This window comes from Bos indicus, chromosome 20 (assembly GCF_029378745.1).
Source record: "Bos indicus isolate NIAB-ARS_2022 breed Sahiwal x Tharparkar chromosome 20, NIAB-ARS_B.indTharparkar_mat_pri_1.0, whole genome shotgun sequence".
In the NCBI taxonomy this organism is placed as follows: domain Eukaryota; kingdom Metazoa; phylum Chordata; class Mammalia; order Artiodactyla; family Bovidae; genus Bos; species Bos indicus.
The window spans coordinates 23,088,012-23,101,807 of NC_091779.1; positions in this window are offsets into that span (position 1 = coordinate 23,088,012).

A 13,796-nucleotide genomic window follows, 5' to 3' on the forward strand; every position below is an offset into this window, starting at 1 on the left:
CTTCCTAAAGTTAGTGACTTGCCTAAAGTTACTAGATCTGAGAAGTGGTAGAGCTGTTTGGTCTTCTGTCTCTTCTCAGACCCATAATATAAACACCAAATCATTACTAATTGCCCCTCATGTGAGTGAGAGGCATTTGTCTACCTCTATTCACCTAACTGGTTGCTTCTATCCAGGCCCAGCAGAACAGAAATCAGAGCCAATAGCTGCCCACTGCTTGGCCAGTGCCTTGCACCATCACACATAATGTGATCACTATAAACTTTGCTTAGAGACTAACACACAAAGCGTCAAGTCATCTGAGAGCACAAAACACTGATTAATAGTTCTCCATATTTGTATAGTTCCCACTCTTCTAGAATGTTAGCTTTACAAATACTATCATATAACCCACCCCCAACCCCCGCCAAGGCAGTGTTAATGATGTGACCTATTTCCTTATGTGTGAAAGGTCCAAGTAGAATATTGGAACTTGTTACATGCCTCAAAGAAGAAAATATTTTGTTTGGCACATACTGACTGTTAATCCACAAGTTCAACCTGCCTATTCTACTTGGGAAAAGCACAAATGAGTGTGGACCCACAAATTCAGGATCTAAAATATTCTGTCCAAATCCAAGAGAAATTGGCCCTCTTGCAAGTGAAAATCCAACCAAAGTGAAAAACACCTCACACAGAGGCGATACTGTATGTCTTCAGAGACTGATGCCAGGGCCATGCTGGGGGTTTTCAGAGTCATGCAGTGGAAGCTCCTTCCACCCATAACTTGCCATAATTCTAATTAATTTCTCCACACTGTTTGGTCTTTTTACTCAAGCTATAGAGTTTCTCAGGTCATGAAGAAGCATATGTTGGTGTCTATAGTTTTTTCCGTTGGGGATAATGGTGATGAAGCAAAAGAGGCTGAATACTGCTGGGAAGTTAGAACCTACATTCTCCTCATCCTCTCCCCTCACAAACCAAACCCCAAAAGCCATGCAAAGAGGGACTTGAAGCTTGGCTGTAGGAGAGGCAAGAGTAGTGGGGAGCAAAAGAAGACATACAGATGGTAGTAGTCACATGAAAAGATACTTGACATCACTAATTATTAGAGAAATACTAATAAAAACTGCAATGAGGTACCAACTCATAGCAGTCAGAATGGCCATCATTAAAAAGTCTACAAATGCAAATGCTGGAGAGGGTGTGGAGAAAAGGAAACCTTCCTACCCTGTAGGAAGGAATGTAAATTGGTAGGAATGTAAATTGGTGCAGCCACTATGGAAAACAGTACGGAGTTGCCTCAGAAAACTAAAAATAGAATTACCGTATGATCCAATAATCCCACTCTTGGGTATATACACAGGCCAAACTATAATTCAAAAAAAGACATGCACCCTAGTGTGTTCATAGCAGCAGTATTCACAATAGCCAACAGAAACAACCTAAATGTCCATGGACAGATGAGGGAATAAAGAAGATGCGGTATATATACACAGTGGAATACTACTCAGTCATAAAAAGGGAAAACAATGCCATTTGCAACAACATGGATGCAACTAGAGATTATCATACTAAATGAAGTAAGTCAGAAAGAGAAAGACAAATACCATATGATATCACTCATGTGTAGAATCTAAAATATGGTACAGATGAACCTATCTATGAAAGAGAAACAGGCTCACAGACATAGAAACTTGTGGTTGCCAAGGCAGGGGAGAGGGAGAGACATGAACTGGGAATTGAAGTTAATAAATGCAAACTATTACATTTAGAATGTATATCAGCAAGGTCCTCTACCACAGGGAACCACATCCAACCTCCTGGGATAAATTATAATTGAAAAGAATACTTGAAAATATATGTGTGTGTATAAAACTGAGTCACTTTGCTGTATAACAGAGACTGGAACAACATTGTAAATCAACTGTACTTCAGTTTAAAAAAAAAAAGAGTAGTTGGGAGCAGCCAGGCAGCTGCCTTTTTCCAAGACCACACCCAGGCTAATTTGAAATTACTATACCTTCCAGGCGGGCTTCCCAACTGGCACTAGTGATAAAAAATCCACCTGCAATGCAGGAGATGAAGGAGATTTGAATTCGATCCCTGGGTCAGGAAGATTCCCTGGAGGAGGGCATGGCAACCCACTCTGGTGTTCTTGTCTGGAGAATCCCATGGACAGTGGAGCCTGGTGGACTATAGTCCATGAAGTCACAAAGAGCTGGACATGACCGACTAATACGTATGCCCTCCAGCTATGTCTATTGTTAATATCTATATCAGAGGGATTTATTTGAAGATCTCTGAGAGCTAATAAACACATGATGAGTGTAGTCAGTAGAATGAGCTTCTAACAATACAGGAAATTGCTTGGGCTATAACAGTAGGATGAAGAAACAAAAAGTATATGGAAGTAAAAATATTCTTAGAAAATATGAATAATTCTCAGCCGTAGGAGCATGGGTGTCATTGGCAATTGCCATTTCCTGCCCAGCATATATTCCCCCTCCATGAAATAACCCCCTGCATTTGCTTTGGGGAACCATCCTCTCATTCTTAGACATGTCTCTTGTGTGAACTACATAAGTGGGACCCAGCGAACTGAAGCTAATCAGTTTAGCTCATTCTCTTGGTCATGGTTTATGTGTGGACATGCAACCTAATTAGAGCCAATGAGACATGAGGAGATGTTTGCCAGAGCTTTGGGGAAAGGCAAGCTTTCACTCTTTCCCCATTAAAATGGTGTAGTAATGTTAACTTTCAAACTTTTGCAGGTATTTTGTCACCACAGGATGAAAACATGTAATGTCTCAGGTGACCGCTTTGTAGAGCCCAAGGCTCTATCTATACCATGGAAGCAGAGTAGCGAGATAAGAGAGAAGACATATCCATGGTGCCAACATTTGAGCCATTGGATCAGTTTTCCTGGAGCCTCTGGACTTCTCTCAGAAGTAGTACTGGGTTATTCTGTTATTTACAGGATAAGGAGCCCTAGCTGATCTAGACATTGATGCTGACTACATATTTTAAGGGCTTCCCTGGTAGCTCAGAGGTTAAAGCATCTGCCTGCAATGCAGGAGACCTGGGTTTGATTCCTGGGCTGGGAAGATCCCCTGGAGAAGGAAATGGCAACCTATTCCAGTATTCTTGCCTGGAGAATCCCATGGACGGAGGAGCCTGGTGGGCTACAGTCCACGGGGTCACAAAGAGTTGGACACGACTGAGCGATTTCACTTAAATAACTTTATACACTATAATTTATAAATAGCTGTTTCCAGAGTGTTCAAGAACACAGTCTCAGGATTCAAGTCCCAGATTCTCCATTTAGCAGCAGTGAGATCTTGGGAAAATTGCTTCACCACTGAGACTCAGTCTTTTTCTCTTTTTAATATTTATTTAATGGCTGCCCCAGGTCTTAGTTGTAGCATGCAAACTCTTAGTTGTGGGATTTGGGATCTAGTTCCCTGGCCAGGAATGGAACCCTGGCCCCCTGCATTAGGAGCATGGAGTCTTAGCCACCAGACCACCAGGGAAGTCCCTCGGTTTTCCCATTTCTAAAACAGAGATAATAACCATACCAATTTCATAGACTTGTCATGAGAATTGAGAATTAAGATATAAAGGACTTAGGAAAATGTCTAGTGCATAGTAAGCACTAAATGTTTGTTATTATCACTTTGATTTTCACACATAGTAAACCTTACTCATAGAAATTAGTGCCATGACATCCCTGAATTAGAAGGAGCAACATGACAAAACTTTGTGGCTAGAAAAGACTTTTCTCCAAAGCCTCTCTCAATACAATTTGATAAGCTCAAAATGGTTTCCCCTGGTGGCTCAGTGGTAAAAATCTGCCTGCAATGCAGGAGACACGGGTTCCACCCCTGGGTCAGGAAGATCCTCTGAAGGAGGAAATGGCAAGCCACTCCAGTATTCTTGCCTGGAGAAAACCTTGGACAGAGGAGCCTGGGGGGCTACAGTCCATGGGGTCACAAACAGTCGGACGTGACTGAAGTGACAGAGCACGCACAGCAGCTCAAAATAATGAAAATCAATAGAAAGCATTTGTGAGACATGTAGTAAGGTGACAATGCAGCATCATGAAATAATAGACTTTCAGCAAAACAGACTCAGGTTTCAGTCTCCACAAATAAAGTTCTGTGTGTCCATGGCCAGTTGTTTGAACTCTCAGAGCTTTTGCTTTCTGATATATAAAATGGAAATGACAACAGTTTCCACATTGGTTTATTGCAAAGATTAATTGGGATATAAAGTACCTAATATGGTGAGTTCCTGTCACATAGCTATGCTCAAGAAAATGGTCACTGTTATGATTACCCTTGTTATTCAGGCATTGAAAATTTGTTTCTGATCAGTTATAGAATGCAGCATAAAGTATTTCTACCTAGAAAAAAATTATCTTTAAAAAAAAAAAATCAAAATCACAGTCTAAATGGTTTAGAATAGCTTTCTGCATTTCAGGTTGGGTTATTTAGTTCATCTGTACTTTTTCATCTCAAAAAAGAGTCAGACACAACTTAGTGACTAAACAAGAAAACAACAAGCTAGTCATTAGAGAGATTTAAAGATATTCCCTGGTGGCTCAGAGGTGAAGAATCTGCCTGCAATGCAGGAGATGCAGGTTCCATCTCTAACTCAGGAAGACACCCTGGAAGAGGAAATGGCAATCCATTCCAGTATTCTTGCCTGAAAAATACCAATCCATGGGGTTGCAAAAGAGTCAGACATGACTGGAAGACTAAATAACAAACAACAACAGCTTTCTTATCACCTCCTGCCAGGTAAACACTTCAGAGCTATTGCTCATTCTTTCATTGCTTGTTCTGCCTTCACACATGCAGCAAAAGACAGGATATGGAAAAACATTTGTGATTATGATGTTAAGAGGTAAGCGAGTGTAGAGAAAGGAACACGTGAAGAAAGCCAAAGGGGGAGAGATGTGTGACAGGGATCCTCGCTCCCACAGCTGCACAATGCACAACTGGTTGAGCCACAAAAGAAGTCTGGTGCTAGGCAGCTTTTTCAGTTTCCCTTTATTTACCACAATAGAGAGTGTGGCCTACCTTGAATGTCACTGGGAAATTTTCTACATGACCTCTGAGGCTCAGTCCCAAGTCAATCAACCCCTGGGAAAATATCCCGTTCTAAGCTCTGGCCTAGGTGGTGGTGGTGTTTAGTTGCTAAGTCGTATCCGACTCGTTTGCAACTCCATGGACTGTAGACCCCTTGGACTAGAGTGAGTTGCTATTTCCTGCTCCAGGGGATCTTCCCAACTCAGGGATCAAACCCATGTCTCCTGCATTGACGGGCAGGTTCTTTATCGCTGAGCCACCAGGGAAGCCCCTGGAGCAGGTACTTGAAAGCAAGTTTTCATCTAGTTGATCTTTCCCCTCTTTTAACCCACACAGCAGATATTGGACTAAAGAAGTAGACACTCTTCATTCCAGTGTGAATCCAGTATGACTTCATTCAGGTCAACACCTATGACTGTGTGGGCCAATGTGAGAAGAGGAAGCCTAGATTTGGAAGAGCTAAAAGCTTTATTCTGGTATTTTACAATATTTTAGTATTCATTCCAAATTATGCTTTTTCTCTCTGCACTCCCCTTTTACTAAATTTTCTCCATTGCTTTAGAAAAATTAGTTCATCATTAGCAGAGAATCAAGTTGTCAGACTGTTAACGTCCAAGTTCAGAAGACTTGATCCAGGTATAAGATAGAGGGACTTGGGAAAAGTGTGTGCTGATCAGTTTTAACTGCCCCTCTACTAACATCAAGCTCCCATCCATCCCCATCTTCAGACTAGATAAAGACTTTCCGAGTTGAGGATCACAGAAGTGGATAAATGAGGGTAAGCAAGAGAATTCAAGGTACTGAAGGTGTAAGAAAGTGTCCTTCGCTATGCCTCTTACCTTGAGGTTGGCTCCAAGATGGGGAAAGATGATGAAGGCTCATGATGCCATCAGGAATCTGTTACTGTATGAAATCCTAGGAGGCAAGAGCCTAGTAGATGTTTCTTCGTGCACAAGGTCGTGCCAATGGTGAGTTAAAGATGACCACATAGCGTGCCACACGTAGGGAAAGCCTGAGACAGCCTTTCTAAATCTCTAGCAGCTCCAGAGAGGCAGAAGCAAAGAGTTAAATTGCTCCTCTCCCCCGAAAAAGGGCACACAATTTAGCTGACAGAAGGCCCAAGAGGCTATGTAATTGAGACAACGAGTCATGAAAGTGGAAAGTGGCATGGAGTGTATATCAAGAATCCAGTTGGGCCAAAGACATCTCCATAGATGCTTAATGTGGGGGTGATGACACCTAAGCACAGGGCTATTTGCTTATCTCAACAGATGCCAGGGCATGTCAAGACTGAGGACAGAAGCCCTCTCCTACTGATGCAGAAGTCAGCTTATTCTGGCAAAAAGGAGATAGTGGATAATGCCTAGAATTATTTTCATTCTTTTTCTGTGAGTTTCTCAGGGCCTAGAGCTGGGAGAAGTCAGAAAAGACTTCTGGAAGGAGGATATAACTCCCAAGATATTGAAGGAAAGTGATCAGTTTAGATAAAGAGAATGAGGAAGGCAGGGATAGGCCAAGGGAGCAGCATAAGCTATCTTTGCTTGGCATGGAAGCAGGAAATTGTATGCTGGAGGCTGGCCTGGGCACCATTAGCAAATTGGTAATGTGATGGCCAGGAGTTATATTAGAGATAAGGCTAGAGAAGTGAGTAGAGGTCAGGTGAAGGGGGACTTTTATGACTTACAAAAAGGGCTAAGGTAATAGGAAAGCATTGACAGACCCTCAAGGAGTGAGATGGTCAGATTTTCAGCACTGTGCATTTGGATGTGAGGGTTTCATTCTGGATATTTACTGCTTCCTAACAAAACTTAGTGACTGAAAATAACAAACATTTTACTATGTCTCACAATTTCATGGGTGAGAAATTTGAGCAAGACTCATTAAGGCAGATTTTCTGCTGTATGTGGCCCTGATTGGCATCACAGTAATATTTGCCTGGCAGCTGATACAGTTTGAAGGTTCTAAGGTGGCTTTATTCACATGCCTCTTGCCAGGACTTGTGCCTGGAGCCTGGTCCCTCTCCATGTCACGTCAATCCTCTCCATATGGTCTAACAAGGCAGGGGGACTTATAAAGATAGCTTAAGATTTCCAGAGACCAAAGTGAAAGCTCCTCTAAAAGGCTAGCCCACCCCAACTGGCACATTGTCACTTTCTCTGCATTCTATTGAATAATCAATACAGTACTCAAGCCTATGTCAGTGAGAGAGGAGGGGGAATAGACCTCATCACAAAAAAATTTGTGGCCATCTTTAACCCACCACAGTCTGAGGATGTGAGATTGGAGGTAGAGAAGAGTACAGAGTTCCTATAATCCCCAGTTCCTGAAGTATTGTGCACGAATATTCCCAGAATGGGCTTCCCTGGTAGCTCAGTCGTAAAGAATCCACCTGCAGTGCAGGAGCCACAGGAGACACGGGTTCAATTCCTGGGTTGGAAAGATCCCCTGGAGAAGGGCATGGCAACCCACTGCAGTATTCTTGCCTAGAGAATTCCATGGACAGAGGAGCCTGGTAGGCTACAGTCCATGGACTCAGGTCACAAAGAGTCGGACAACACTGAAGCAACTTGACATGCACATATTCCCAGAATGCTCTTATATAGAAAGCTCTCTTACTTTATTATAATTGATGATTTATTTAATCCCTCTTTCTCTCATTAAATTTTAAGGGAAGAAAAATATCTATCTTGTTTAGATCCAAATCTAAGTGTCTGATACATAGTTGATACTCAATAAACATTTATGGAAAAAATAAACTGAATAAACTGAAATAAACTGAGAGCCCCTTAATTTCTGGGTCTTTAGGACACCAGAGCAGCCTCCTGTCTGATATAATTTCCTTCACCAGATACAGATCTTCTAATTGACTTAAGAACTGCTTGAATTGAATGTATAAAAATAACACTCACTATGAACATTTACATGAAGAACTTTCAGCTTTTGCTGGCTGTATTAGACTTCTAATGTGGGATAACACCAGCCTCTAATGGAGGCAGGGCTCTTGTCAGAGGCTCTGGAGGAAAAGAAGTGTGGGAGAGTGGCCTCCTTCACATTTACCTGGGAGTCTCCACATGCCTTCTCTAGGAACCTCGGGGGTACTTGGCACTTAATAGCTCCTCCCCTAAACCTTCAGGCCCCAAGTTGCCCACAGCTGATGCAGCGTTGACTGCAGGATACCAGCAGCATCCTTGGAGCATTGCATCCTGATTGCAGGATACCAACCTGAGGATCTCCAAGTAGCTGAGTCATACTGGGTATCACGGCCACCAGGGCAGGTCCCTGGGGACCAGATTGGTAGGTTGCATTGCCCATAGCCAAAGTGTCACCACGCCACATAGCAGGGTCCTTGTCTCCAAGCGCCAGCAGCAGAAGGTTGAGCAGTCCTTCCTGGCTCAGCAGGGCCCCACACAGGGCCATACTATGTTGGAGCAAGTGTCCCAGGAGCCCATAAGTACAGGCCCACACAGAATTCTACTAAAAACTTAGCACCTTCAAACAACACACATTTATCTCACAGTTTCTATGGGTCTGGATTCCAAGCACAGCTTGACTGGATTCTTTCCCTTGGGTCTCCAAAGGCAGTGATCAAGTTGTTGGCTGGGGATGCTGTCTCATTTGGGATTTGACTGGGGCAAGATCTGCTTTTGTTGGCAGAACTCAGTTACTTGAGGTTGTAAGACTGAAGGCTTCAGTTTTGTACTAGCATTTGGCCAGAAGCCACCCTCTGTTCCTTGACACACGGATCTATCTATGTGGTAGCTTGTTCATCAAAGCTGGCAAGGGAGAAATAAAGAGTCTCTTCACAAGATGAGCACTATAATCTCAAGTAATATAGAGGCCATGATATGGAAATTTGATTTTTCAAAGGCATAATGAAGAGACTAGTAAGACGGCACTAAAATCTATGCAACATAGTCACACATATCCCTTTAAACTCCTGGGAAGAAAATCACACCAAGAGCACTGGGAAGCAGGAGGTCAGAGAGTTCACCCTACGAGTCTGCTTACCATGCTGCTTATAGCAACATTATGATTCTCATAAAATTAAATATGAGGTAGATTAGCTTTCTCTCCAGTGTAATTGGACACTGAAACAGAATTCCATTTGTTATTTGTTGATCATGGAAAATGATCAACCCCTAAAATTCTAAAGAAAAATCAGGATGGACAGTTTTCAGAACATTCCAGTTATCTCAGAAAGTAGTGTTACTTAATTTTTGCCTTTTCATCAGGCACTGCCATCTTCCCTTGAGGAAACAGACGTGCATTTGCCTAAGCCACCATTTAATGCAATTAGTATCATATCTTTACCCAAATCCTAACCAAGGGGCTGGGAATTCTGACCCATACAAGCCCACAAAGCACATATTTTTAAACATTCATGTTGGTACTTTCTCACCTATCTGGTTTTAGTATAAGTATCAGACTTGGAGCTAAGGAATGTATTTTGTACCTGAGGAGGATTCCTTCAAACAAGGGCCAACATAGGAGAGCCTTTTCTTCTGTAGGAGTTGTCAGAGTAAGCAAAAAGAAAATCTGCTCCAACTCCTCAGGATGGTGTTCCAAAAGCAGTCTGGGCCATCCCAAAGCTATGGTCCCAATACCTGACTTCTTTATCCTATATGTGTGCCTAGGAACCGTATGAACCTAACTGCTGCTCTTTCCTGCATTAGCCTTCCCTTCTCTGGAGCCAAGCTCCCTGTGAAAAAGGTAATACAACATTATTAACCAGCGCAGGGCCATTTGACAGGGTTTCCCAGAAGTCCAGAGTTACAAGAAGCTAGACTCCCTCTGCTTCAATTTGTGTTGTTTGACCTTCGACAGAGTAGTACTTATTTCATTTCAAACTCTCTTGCTTTACTATAGTTATTCATTAAAATGAAATCAAATAAGAAATAACATTAAGACGTTTCTGCTAACATCTCAATTTTAAAATGACAGTCATAAAACTCTGGTATTACAAGTCTGAATATGGTCACCAATAATATGAGTGGCCTTCCAGTAACTAGAAGGGAGGAGGAGGGGCTTTTTGAGGTTCTGGTCATGTTCTGGTTCTTGATCTAGATGCAAGTTATGTGGCTGTGTTCAGTTTGTGAACATTTTTCAAACTGTACTCATAGTATGCTCATATTTCTGAATATATATTATCCTTAAGTAATATTTTAAGTGTTTAAGCGATTTTGAGTCAATCTTTGTGTACGGTGTGAGGATGTGTTCTAACTTCATTGATTTACATGTAGCTGTTCAACTTTACTGTCTGAGCCACTAGAGAAGCCCAGACTTTCCCAGCACCACTTGCTGAAGAGACAGTCTCATCTTCATTGTATTAATATATTCTGGCCTCTTTTGCCAAAGATTAATTGACTGTAGGTGTGTGGGTTTATTTCTGGGCTCTCTATTCTGTTCCAGTGATCCATATGTCTGTTTTAATGCCAATATCATGCTGTTTTCATTACAGTAGCTTTGTATTCAGTAGCATTTTTGAAATGGAGATGTAATGTTGCTAACTTTTATTGCCATAAAATGAATTTTTCCTGTTTTCTAGCTTAGAAATTTACCTAAACTTGATTTAAGTTCATATTTCATTACAAACTTCTTTTATTAAGTGGATTACAATGTGCCTTAAATAGCTTCATTTTGAAACATATATTGAATTAATTACTTTTAATTCTTTTCAGTGAATTAGATGCTATTAGGTTCCAAAGATTTTAACACATACAGCAATACTGTCTCCAGTTCTTTGCGCTGACGTTTAATTTTTTAATTTTCCAAGGTATTTTATGCTAGTAATGAAAAATATAAAACTATGAACAAAGCTAGTGGGGGTGATGGAATTCCAGTTGAATATTTCAAATCCTGGAAGATGATGCTGTGAAAGTGCTGCACTCAATATGCCAGCAAATTTGGAAACTCAGCAGTGGCCACAGGACTGGAAAAGGTCAGTTTTCATTCCAATCCCAAAGAAAGGCAATGCCAAAGAATGCTCAAACTACCGCACAATTGCACTCATCTCACACGCTAGTAAAGTAAAGCTCAAAATTCTCCAAGCCAGGCTTCAGCAATACATGAACCGTGAACTTCCAGATGTTCAAGCTGGTTTTAGAAAAGGCAATGTGTATACCTGTGGTGGATTCATTTTGATATATGGCAAAACCAATACAATATTGTAAAGTTAAAAAATAAAATTAAGAAAAAAAATGAAGAAAAGAAAAGGCAGAGGAACCAGAGATGAAATTGCCAACATCTACTGGATCATTGAAAAAGCAAGAGAGTTCCAGAAAAACATATATTTCTGCTTTATTGACTATGCCAAAGCCTTTGACTGTGTAGATCACAATAAACTGTTCTGGAAGAGATGGGAATACCAGACCACTTGACCTGCCTCTTGAGAAACCTATATGCAGGTCAGGAAGCAACAGTTAGAACTGGACATGGAACAACAGACTGGTTCCAAATAGGAAAAGGAGTACTTCAAGGCTGTATATTGTCACCCTGCTTATTTAACTTATATGCAGAATACATCATGAGAAACGCTGGGCTGGAAGAAGCACAAGCTGGAATCAAGATTGCTGGGAGAAATATCAATAACCTCAGATATGCAGATGACACCACCCTTAAGGCAGAAAGTGAAGAGGAACTAAAGAGCTTCTTGATGAAAGTGAAAGAGGAGAGTGAAAAAGTTGGCTTAAAGCTCAACATTCAGAAAACAAAGATCATGGCATCCGGTCCCATCACTTCATGGGAAATAGATGGGGAAACAGTGGAAACAGTGTCAGACTTTATTTTGGGGGGCTCCAAAATCACTGCAGATGGTGATTGCAGCCATGAAATTGAAAGACGCTTACTCCTTGGAAGAAAAGTTATGACCAACCTAGATAGCATATTCAAAAGCAGAGACATTACTTTGCCAACAAAGGTCCGTCTAGTCAAGGCTATGGTTTTTCCTGTGTTCATGTATGGATGTGAGAGTTGGACTGTGAAGAAAGCTGAGCACCGAAGAATCGATGCTTCTGAACTGTGGTGTTGGAGAAGACTCTTGAGAGTCTCTTGGACTGCAAAGAGGTCCAACCAGTCTATCCTAAAGGAGATCAGTCCTGGGTGTTCACTGGAAGCACTGATGCTGAAGCTCCAATACTTGGGCCACCTCTTGCAAAGAGTTGATTCATTGGAAAAGACCCTGATGCTGGGAGGGATTGAGGGCAGGAGAAGAAAGAGACAACAGAGGATGAGATGGCTGGATGGCATCACCGACTCGATGGACGTGAGTCTAGGTGAACTCTGGGAGTTGGTGATAGACAGGGAGGCCTTGTGTGCTGCAATTCATGGGGTCGCAAAGAGTCAGACACGACTGAGTGACTGAACTGAACTGAGGGGACTGAACCTAGTAAAAGCAAGACCAAAAACTTAGAAGGGGGGAAACTTTTAAAAGAATAAGATTGTTCTTCTTGGGCATTCAGAAGACAGGCAAAAGATACTCAAAAATGATAGTCCTGGTTTTTCCAGGGAATAATGAAACAAGGCTCTGCAGTAGTGTTGGGATAGAGCTGCCAGTTCAGGGAACTAGGATATAACACTGAAAAGGTGCCATGGCTGAAGGTCAAGGGAATTAAAGATACTAGTGAGAGTGCAACTAAAATGGTTGATAAAAGGGTTCTCAGAGTTTAGGAGGATAAGAGAAGGTGGGAAGTAACTGATTAACTATGAGAAAAAAGATTGGAGGTCACACTAAGGACAAATGACAGACTCAGTGGGAGTAAGTAAGAGAGGCAGAAGGTGGGTGGCTGTGGGTAGAGAGGGAAACTCACAATCCAAAATTTTGCAGGTAGTGTACTTTCATCTGATGACTGGCCTCAAGGTGTGGCTACATGTGTGGGTTCCTGATATAGAGTGAAGTTGAAGATGACTGAAAAAAAAGAAAGATGAGAAATTGTGAGGTCAGGGTGCTAATGAGTCATTTTCGTGGATGCTGAAATCGTTGGGTCGATGAAGGACTTGGGGATAGTTCAAGGCTGACACAGAGTTTCAGAAACACAGTTGGGCACAGGCAGGGAAGTGGATGGCCAACCTGGGCAGGGCCAGATTTATGCAAATAGCAAGGCAGGCAGTTGGTCTTTGAAATTTATCACCTTTGTTTGTTCTGTAGCATTATCCATTAGTTTTGTTCATTTACTCTCAAGTAGCCTCCAAGTTCTCGTGTTGTCCTCTCACTGTACAGGTTCCCCTTCTGCTTCTGATATATCTAAAATCCTGAATAAGTCTCAAAGCACAAATGGAAAGTTCTCAATTGTTATATCACTTTTTCCCACTTTTCTTTGCATTTTACAGGGCATTCTAATGACAAATCCTTATCCTGAAAGTGGTTGTTTCAGGACCAGTACCTTACAGAGGTTTTGCAAAGTCATGTCATTCCAGCCCAGGGGAGATGAGCTCTTGCTGTGCTGAAAAATCTATCTCCAATATTGATTTATTGTTTTAGCCAAGGACTTTAACCATTCCCAGGGCTTCCACGATGGCTTGGCAGTAAAGAATTCTACTGCAATGCAGGAGATGCGGTTTGACCCCTGGGTCAGGAAGATCCCCCAGAGGAGGAAATGGCAACCCACTCCAGTATTCTTGCCTGGAAAACTCCATGGACAGAAGAGCCTGGCGGGCTATAGTCTGTGGGGTTGCAGAGTCAGACACCATGGAGTGAAGCGCACAAATTAACCATTCCCCCACAAAATG